The following is a 9431-nucleotide window of genomic DNA, read 5'->3' on the forward strand; positions in this document are numbered from 1 at the left end:
TTCACAATTAAGGGGCGTTATGGTAGTGTGGTGGCAGACAGCCATTTTTTCATGGCTTATTTTGAAGAGTTAAATTCAGAGCACAGACACCGTTTTCACTGTAATAATAAATTATTCAATTTTTTGCTATGGTGGATAAACTATACATTAGACAAAAAATACTGGAATTTTTAAAAAGAGAACAATTGAATATAGATTTAAAAAAATATTTTTGTTGTCGCATGGAAGTAAAATAAATAAAATTTTGCAATTTCTTCAGAAACACAGCTGAACCAATGACTTTAGTGTGGATGGGTTTTTGTTCGATGTCTGATACTTAATGAAGATAATCACGGTACTACACAATATTCAAAAATGTTTTGAAATTTGGAAAATCATTTTAATGTTGGCTATAGTCAACAACAACTTTAATACCAAATAAACACCGACAGTTTTAGGAAGACAATTTAGTGTTTTTGCAAAATAGTCTGGCCGAATCTCAGTTTGATGTTAAAAAAAAAACAAATATTTATTTGTGGGGAAAGTATGGCAATTTATTTTTACAATTTTGTTGCAAATGTGACTAGGACTTTATATTTTTACCAGGTTTCATAGTACATTCAGAAGTCGTAGCAGATGGCTTCTATGTGAACTTTAACTAAAAATGAACAAAATCCAGTGGAACATAACATGGTTAATCCTTTATAACATTGTTGTTGTTGGGTAACTTAAAAGTTCAGTAAATGAGAGTAAGTTGACAAAGAAATTTTGACAGTTGTTTAAATGTTTATGTTTTTATGAGCTACAATCTGAATATTTTTAGCATATTAGATACATCAAGCACTGGGTGCCAAAACTAATGTATTTAAAATTGCAAGTGTTAATTTTTTCATTTTTAAATCGGGTACTTTATTCACTAAAAAAAAACAATAGATAATTTTTAAATGGATTTTATTACAATAACATGGCTTACTGCTAAAAAATAGGAGGACAAATACATTACAGCTAAGTCTGTTTTTACACGGTCTTTTTGTACACGGTTTTGATATAACACGGTTTGAAAATTGAATATTTTTAATTTTTTTAGACGATTTTAATCCATTTAGCACGATTTGAAAATTTATGTACTTAAATTTTTTGGTCAAATTTAATTTTTGCGAAGTATGTTCATATTACAAAAAAAGTATTTATGAAAGAAAAAAGTCTGAAACCATCGATAGTTTGGGAACACTAGCTTAAATATTTAAGTGAATTCCCCTTTAGCGCGTACAAACAATTTTTACTGGTCAAAGCAAATGTGAATAGCACTAATTTAGGGGAATTCCCTTTATGTATAAGATCAATGTCTTTTTTACACGGCTTCTTCTGGAACCAATTTACCGTGTAAAAACAGACTTAAGTGTACTCCGGTTACCATAGATATTAGCCAGAGGTTGTGAAATTATTTTATCACAGAAAATGATTTCGAAGAAACATTCCATCAATACATCAGTGATTTCTTGAATTATAAGTTGATTTTATGCAACTATATCAGTAGCGACAGTTCAGCACGGAGGAAGGCTGCAAAAGAACATCTGTTGGTACTGATCAACAAATTGTCATAGCAGTAAAAAAATACCAATTAAAGATTTGAACGGAATTTGTGAGACTGTTATCGTTGAACATTGCGTTGACGAGACAGTTTTTTTTTATTTCTAAAAAGAATCGAAAAGTTCTATTGCCTTTTGCAAAAGCTCATATTAATTGGAATTCGGCTCAGTAGAAAAATATTATGCTCTCGGATGAATTAAAGATAAATATTAAAGACTCAAACATGAAAAAATTAACGTGAGAAAATCCAAAAATGAAAAGGCTCATGCCACAGTATTGCAAGGGTACTGGAAAGCACGGAGGAGGGTCAATAATGGTATTGGACTGTTTTTTCTTTTTATGGAGTTCAATATATATAAGTGTTTTTATGTAGTAACTAGCAGGACCCGTGGCGCTTCGCTGCCCCTGAATCTTGAATTTTTATATGCTCGTATTAACAATACAGAAATGTGTGAAATATCTATGCGTTCTCGTGTCTTCCTATTGGTAACTCACGATATTTTTATAGATGTTATTGAATTATTCGCTGTTTTCTGTAATGGTGGTAATTCTTGTTTCCTTTGAAAATAAGAAAAACATGTTTTTCATATACAGAAGCAATTAAAATTGATACCTTTTATAAATTTTACACAAATTTTATTTCGTTATAAGTATTTATGTGCATGAAAATTAAGAGAAGACGGTTAGTATAATTACCGAACTGGTCGTTATTGTCAGTACAGATAAGTACACTTAATAGGGTAAATAACTATTTTGAACATCAAATAAAATTTTTCACAAACTGACAAAAATGAAAAAAATATTTCTTTCTATTTGTATTTCAATACACATATATATGTACATATTTTGTATTTTATGTATTTCAAAATATATCCTCAATGTTCCAAAATCTTCGGATGATGCGCAATTGCAGCCATCTTTCTGAAACAAATTTTTTAAGTAGCTACATGCTACTAATATACATACATACAAACATATATTCTTTCAGAAGTATTTTTATTTTTGATGATATTACACCGCATCCACGCGAATTTTTAGAAGTTTATCTAACCTATGTTACTTCCATCGCTTGACGTAAAACTTGTTCAGTGGTTCTTAAGTCCACAAACAATAGGCTTTCGATTTTCTATGTACATATGTATAGATAGAAATGCAATGAGAAGTGCATTTTCCCTTGGTAGCCGGCGATCCTGTTAAATAGATTATGCGTACTTACGCCCACGTTACTCAGACATATTTTGAAGTTGGTATCTGTAACATTTCTTAAGATATACAAAATTACATGTTCATAATTTCTGAGGCATGAGTACGTTCGATGCTATAACTCCGCATACACGCCGAATCTTAGAGGTTTATATAACCTATGTTATTCCCAGGACATGTCATGACGTTCTGTGAAAGTCTCAGTAAAATCTATCCAGCGATTTTTGAGTCTACAAACGAAATGTTTTCTGTTTTCAATATGCAGATTTTGAAAATGCAGCAGAAATTGTATTTTCCGTTGATCGTACCAAGCTCGTTTTTGTATGGATGGTTTGTATTTACACCTACGTGATTCACACAAATTTTGAAGACGGTATCTGTAACCGTTCTTAAGATATACGCATATTACATGTTCCGAAATTATGAGGTTTGTTTACTATTGACGCTATAACTCTGCATCCACGCGGAATTTTAGAAGTTTAGCTAGCCTATGTTACTTTCAGGGCATGTCATGACATACAGTGTAAATATCATTAACATCTGTTCAGCGGTTTTAGCGTCTATCGGGAACATACACACAAACAAACAAACAAATTTTTTTCTATTTTATATATATAGATAGATATATCGGATTGTTTATACAAATGTGTTTGAAAAATACTATGGTTCCCTTCGTTAAAGAAAATATAGCACTTGTTTGGGTGTTTGAGCTTGACAATAACCTCCAAACATACACCAAAACATGTCAAAGATTGGTTGCGGGACTTAAAAATCTCGATTTTATCTGGATAAACACAATCATTAGATTTTCACCTCATCGAAAAGTCTTTGTAGTATCATAGATAGCAAAATCGAAAGAGTTTCGCAAGGGTTTAGGATGCATACCCAAGGATAAAATTGAGCATTTCATTGATTCAATGACTCGTAGGTGTGCTGCCGTAATGAAAAATAATGGTATTGCTGTCGATTACTAGCAAACTTTGCTTATTTATAAGAAAACAAGTGAAAAGCGTTAAGTTCGGCCGGGCCGAACTTTGGATACCCTCCACCATAGATATACTAACAGGTACTAGAAATGAAAATATAGGGAACATACCAAAAAGTGGACCTATACCGACATTTCTAACAACGGATTATGTAAACTATAATACAAATTTCAGAAATTTTTAATGGATAATTATACCCTCAGTCTTATGGCTAATGATGGTGTATACACTTTAACACCGTGAAAATGTGCCTCATCGAAATATTGGTTCAAGACCCCATGTTTCTTTGGACCAAATCCGTTTCAGAAAATTTAGATTTCATCCAAACTTTGCCCATCTTATTATTTCTTCCAAACATAATTCAAGTTCCTTCTGGGACCTCCACAGGGGCTAGGCCTAAATGCGGCTATAGTTCATTATCGAACGTTACGTTCTAATTTTTTATCTACTCCGTAGGTGAAATGATTACAACAGAGTTATTCAAAACGAGGAATAAATCAGATAACAATTTTAATATAAAAAAGGGGGTTATATGGGGACTACCCCAAAAAGGGGGCGAATATTAATAATTTTTGGTAAGGAGATTTGTTACCATATACGACTGCAAAATACCAAATTGCAGCAAATTCGGTTGAAAAACGAGCTCAAGAACCCCAAAATACCGAAAATTGGGGGTACCCTTATATGGGGGCTATCCGAAAAAATGGACCTATGCTCATAATTTTTGTGGAGAGATTTAGTACCTATTAAGAACTCAAAATACTAAATTGCAGCTAATTCGGCGGAAAAATACGATCAAAACCCCCAAAATACTGAAAATTAGGAGGCACCGTTATATGGGGGCTACCAGGAAAAGTGGACCTATATTTATAATTTTTTGGGTAGACATTTAGTACCCAATAAGAACCCAATGTAGCAAATTTCAGCGAATTCGATTGAAAAACGCGCTCAAGAACCCCAAAATACCGAAAATTGGGGGGTACCCCTATATGGGAGCTATCCCTAAACATCGGCCGATAGAGCCCATCTTCGAACTTGACCTGCCTGCAGACAAAAGACGACTCTATGCAAAATTTTGGCGATCTATCTCAATTCGTTTAGACGCTAGAGTGATTACAACAGACGGACCGACAGACGGACAGACGGACATGGCTATATCGTCATAGAATTTTAGGCTGATCAAAAATATATATACTTTATAGGGTCGGAAATGATTATGTCGATGAGTTACAAACGGAAAAACAAAATTAATATACCCTCCATACTATGGTGGAGGGTATAAAAAAACCAGTAAGGAAAGTAGTAAGGTCGGACTGGGCCGACTATACGATACACTTTACCACATTGGGGATATTCTATATATGTATTCTAACAGATGTCGTCTTTTCGGAAGGAATATTGACATGAAATTGTACAATTTGGTAAATTGTAAAACTGGACTGGACGAAGCTGGACACACATCATTCTAGATTCCATTCAATACACTATGCAAAATTTCGTGCAAATCGAAAGATATGTATGGATTTGGTGCACCATTTTCATAAAATCGGACAAAACAGTAGTGTTGGCGAGGGCGGACAGTGCCATACATTCCCCACTAATAAATATTAGTTATTTTTTTATAAAAACAACAAACTGGGATTCAGCCTGACTATTTGGCAAACACAAAATACAAGTGGTATCCCAAATAACCCGCCAACACTACTGGAGTTGTGGACGCAGGCACGGTCATACTGTTTGGTTTATTGCTTTAACTAGAAATACCAACAGCAACGTTATGTGCATTTGTCACAAAGTTGTGTCGTCACAACAGTGGGAAATGTATTGTAGTTGTCTGCAAATGCCTTGTTGACCACGAAGTCAGGCGCCAACGAAACGAACTTCTCATTGGGTTCGTATCGCTTGTAACGTAAGTACTTCGAATTGTCACAAGAGACATTTGGGTATGAAAGGTTTTTTTGTAAAGAAGCGATAAATAGCTTCTGGGGAGAATATCCCAACAAAAAGCTAAGGGAAATGATGAGGATCAGTGGCGAGATCCGAAACTGTAGTCATCCCTGCCTTACACCTCGTCGGAAAAAACTATATATGGGAGCTATATCTAAATCTAAACCGATGTTCACGAAACTTAGCACACATCATTCTGGACCTTATTCAGTGTCCTATGCCAAATATCCTTTCAATGAGTCGGTTGAAGGTTAAAGTTGTATACCAAAATATTCCTCGATGTTTTATCAGTAATATTGCCAAAGAGGCTAAATACCTAAAATGCTAGGATTTCAAGAAGTCATCGAAAATTATCAAGATTCTTGAAAAGGGGGAAAAATTATTTATTGTGCAAAATAAATACTTTTTAATTGATTGATTTTTGTATTGTAAACCCTAGCAACTGTTGTCAGTATTTTCTTTCTAAAATAAACTGCAATTTTGTTTAAACATTGACCTTTTTTAAAAAAATCTTCTTCAATATATTAGCATAGGAATACGTTTCTGGAGAATTTGGTGAGAATATATTCAGATTTTATTTGGTAAAATACATATTTTAATTAAGAAATACTAACAATAAAAAAATCAAATATTTTCAGAAATGCTTCAACCCTATCTTTCGAAATCAACCATTTGGTATAGTCATTGAATTAAAGGTCCAAGGTAGGTGAATTTTTGGTTAACGTAACTGCTACACTATACGCTCAAAACATTGACCAGCCACAGCATTTTCTCCAATGACTCTTAAGTCTACTCTCTTCTTAAACCAATTAAAAATTGTAATTGTATCACAAATATCGAAGTACATCATTAACCATATGTCACTAGTAGATGAAATATTTACTCTAATTATCCAATGAAAGTGCAAAAATATGACCACGAAATTATCCATCATCAAGAAAGAAATTCCACTCAATAAAACGGAAGTAAAATTCAAATGTTACGCTTTTCACACAACAATTAAAGGTCCATCAATGATGCGGGCCGGAGTAAAACAATAGGCTGTGAAATTCACCCAAGTAGTCCAAGAATAAATAATAGGAGAAACAAAAGTTCAACAGCAATTTGTCCACCAAAAACATGCGGTCGAACTTCTAAGACAATTGATTGATTTCCTACAGACGACGGCAATAGGGAAAGAATACACAGGGATATGAATGGCACAGGTACAAGGATACGACCAGGGTACGACATAATGATGCATCATTTACAGAAGTAATTTCATTGTTTAGTTAACAATTTTTCTTCTGTCCAACCTTCTTGGGGTTTTGATAAAAAGTAATTTTCTAATTATAGCACAACAATTGTGCGGTTTCCTTTGCGTCGTCCATTCGCTGTGAATCAAATAGAAGACCTGAGTTTTGCGCCCTTAAAGGTTAATGAGCATGCGCGCCCACCGACTGTGACCACCGCACCAAGAGTGTTTATGTGTGTTTTTGTTTTTATCACGCAATGGTGTTAGCCGATTCAAACGTCCTCAAGAACGAATGAATGCCAGTCTGTCGAAAGGTTTTCATGTTTAATTTGACAGGGAGTGAACGATTAAAAAAGGAGCATCCATCCACACTCTCCACACCAAAGGTACAATGGAAGTACGACCAAGCGGTTTAAACAAAAGGCATGCATATTTTCAGTGAATGTGTGGTTGTGTGTTTTCATGTTTTTTGTTGGCGTCATTTTCCATAAATAAGGTTTTCCTCCAGATGACGTTCCACATGAGCATGCACCACACATCTTCAATGGTCGGCAAATAGTTTTCGTTTTGTATTCCTTCCTTGAGAGCATTTGCTTGTGGACTATTTTCAATGGTTTTCGAGGTACTCGATTATTGTTTGGCATATTGAACTTATTGCGGTTAACATTTTGCGGTTGAATTACACAAATAATTGCAAATAATTGCAATTATCCTTTAAATGTTCAAAAACCAAACAGCTTAGAAGACCTAGCCAGACCCAGATACGCATTCAGACCTTTACATGTTTTCTCCCTTGGCAATTGAATGTGTACACGTGTTAAAATGTTTTGCCAATATTACTGCCATTACGACCACCGCCGCCAGTCGGCGATGTAGTCGATCATATTCATCATTGCAGTTTTCTATACTTCCATGGAAAAAATTGAAAGCCATTCACTCATATTCTTCGTTGTGGTTTCCCTCAGCGGAACACAAATGTGCAATTGCATGCCCAATCTGTCAATCAATATGGACAGACATTTGTGCATTCTCGGGATTGTATCTAAGCCTATAATTGAAGATGAGTTTGGGGAAGAAATATATAGAATTTACCACGAAATTCAGGTCAATATTCATTTTTCATAGGGACGGTTTTACCCATATTAATCTAGTGTAATAATTTACAGCCAATTTGCCCAAAATCCTCAAAATACCGAGTAATGGAGGTTGTCGTTAATGGTCCATCCTAAAAAGTGAACCAATACTGATAGCTTTTAGTAGGAAATATTTTTTTAGTAAGAACTGCAAATACCAAATTACAGCCAGTTCGATTGAAATCATTAAAAAAAATTTCCCAACAAACATGAATATTTGGTTATAAGGGTCCTTGAGGATCCCTAAGAAATAATATTCATTTATAAATCCACTTTTGGAAGGGTCCCTGAAAATTATTCTTTATTTAATACAGGCTAGTAAGGGTTCCCGAAAAAATATTCTTTTATAAATCCACGCTTGCAAGGGTCCCCGAAAAAAAATATTTATAAATAATTCGCTTGCAAGGGTCCCCGAAAATATATTATTTTTTTTAAATCCACGCTTGCAAGTGTCTCCGAAGAAATATTATTGTTTTTAAATCCACGCTTGCAAGTGTCTCCGAAGAAATATTATTTTTTTTAAATCCACGCTTGTAAGGGTCCCCGAAAAAAATCTTTTGTAAATCCACGCTTGCAAGGGTCACCGAAAAAAATATTTATAAATAATTCGGTTGCAAGGGTCTCCGAAATTATATTCTTTTATAAATCCACGCTTGCAAGGGTCCCCGAAAAAAAATCTTTTATAAATCCACGCTTGCAAGGGTCCCCGAAAAAAAATCTTTTATAAATCCACGCTTGCAAGGGTCCCCGAAAAAAATCTTTTATAAATCCCCGCTTGCAAGGGTCTCTGAAAAAATATTCTTTTAAGGGTCCCCGAAAATATATTCTTTTTTAAATCCACTCTTGCAAGTGTCTCCGAAGACATATTCTTTTTTAAATCCACTCTTGCAAGTGTCTCCGAAGACATATTCTTTTTTAAATCCACTCTTGCAAGTGTCTCCGAAGAAATATTCTTTTTTAAATCCACTCTTGCAAGTGTCTCCGAAGACATATTCTTTTTTAAATCCACTCTTGCAAGTGTCTCCGAAGAAATATTCTTTTTTAAATCCACGCTTGCAAGTGTCTCCGAAGAATTTTTTCTTTTATAAATCCACACTTGCAAGTATCTCCGAAAAAATATTCTTTTACAAATCCACGCTTGCAAGGGTCTCCGAAAATATATTCTTTTATAAATCCACGCTTGCAAGGGTCTCCGAAAATATATTCTTTTATAAATCCACGCTTGCAAGGGTCTCCGAAAATATATTCTTTTATAAATCCACGCTTTCAAGGGTCCCCGAAAATATATTCTTTTATTAATCCAAACGTGTAAGGTTCTCCGAAAAAAAATATTTTATAAATCCACGCTTGTAAGGTTCT

This window comes from Musca vetustissima, unplaced genomic scaffold, assembly GCF_032173495.1.
Source record: "Musca vetustissima isolate MV318-11 ecotype Yass unplaced genomic scaffold, APGP_CSIRO_Mvet_v1 utg76595, whole genome shotgun sequence".
NCBI classification, from domain to species: domain Eukaryota; kingdom Metazoa; phylum Arthropoda; class Insecta; order Diptera; family Muscidae; genus Musca; species Musca vetustissima.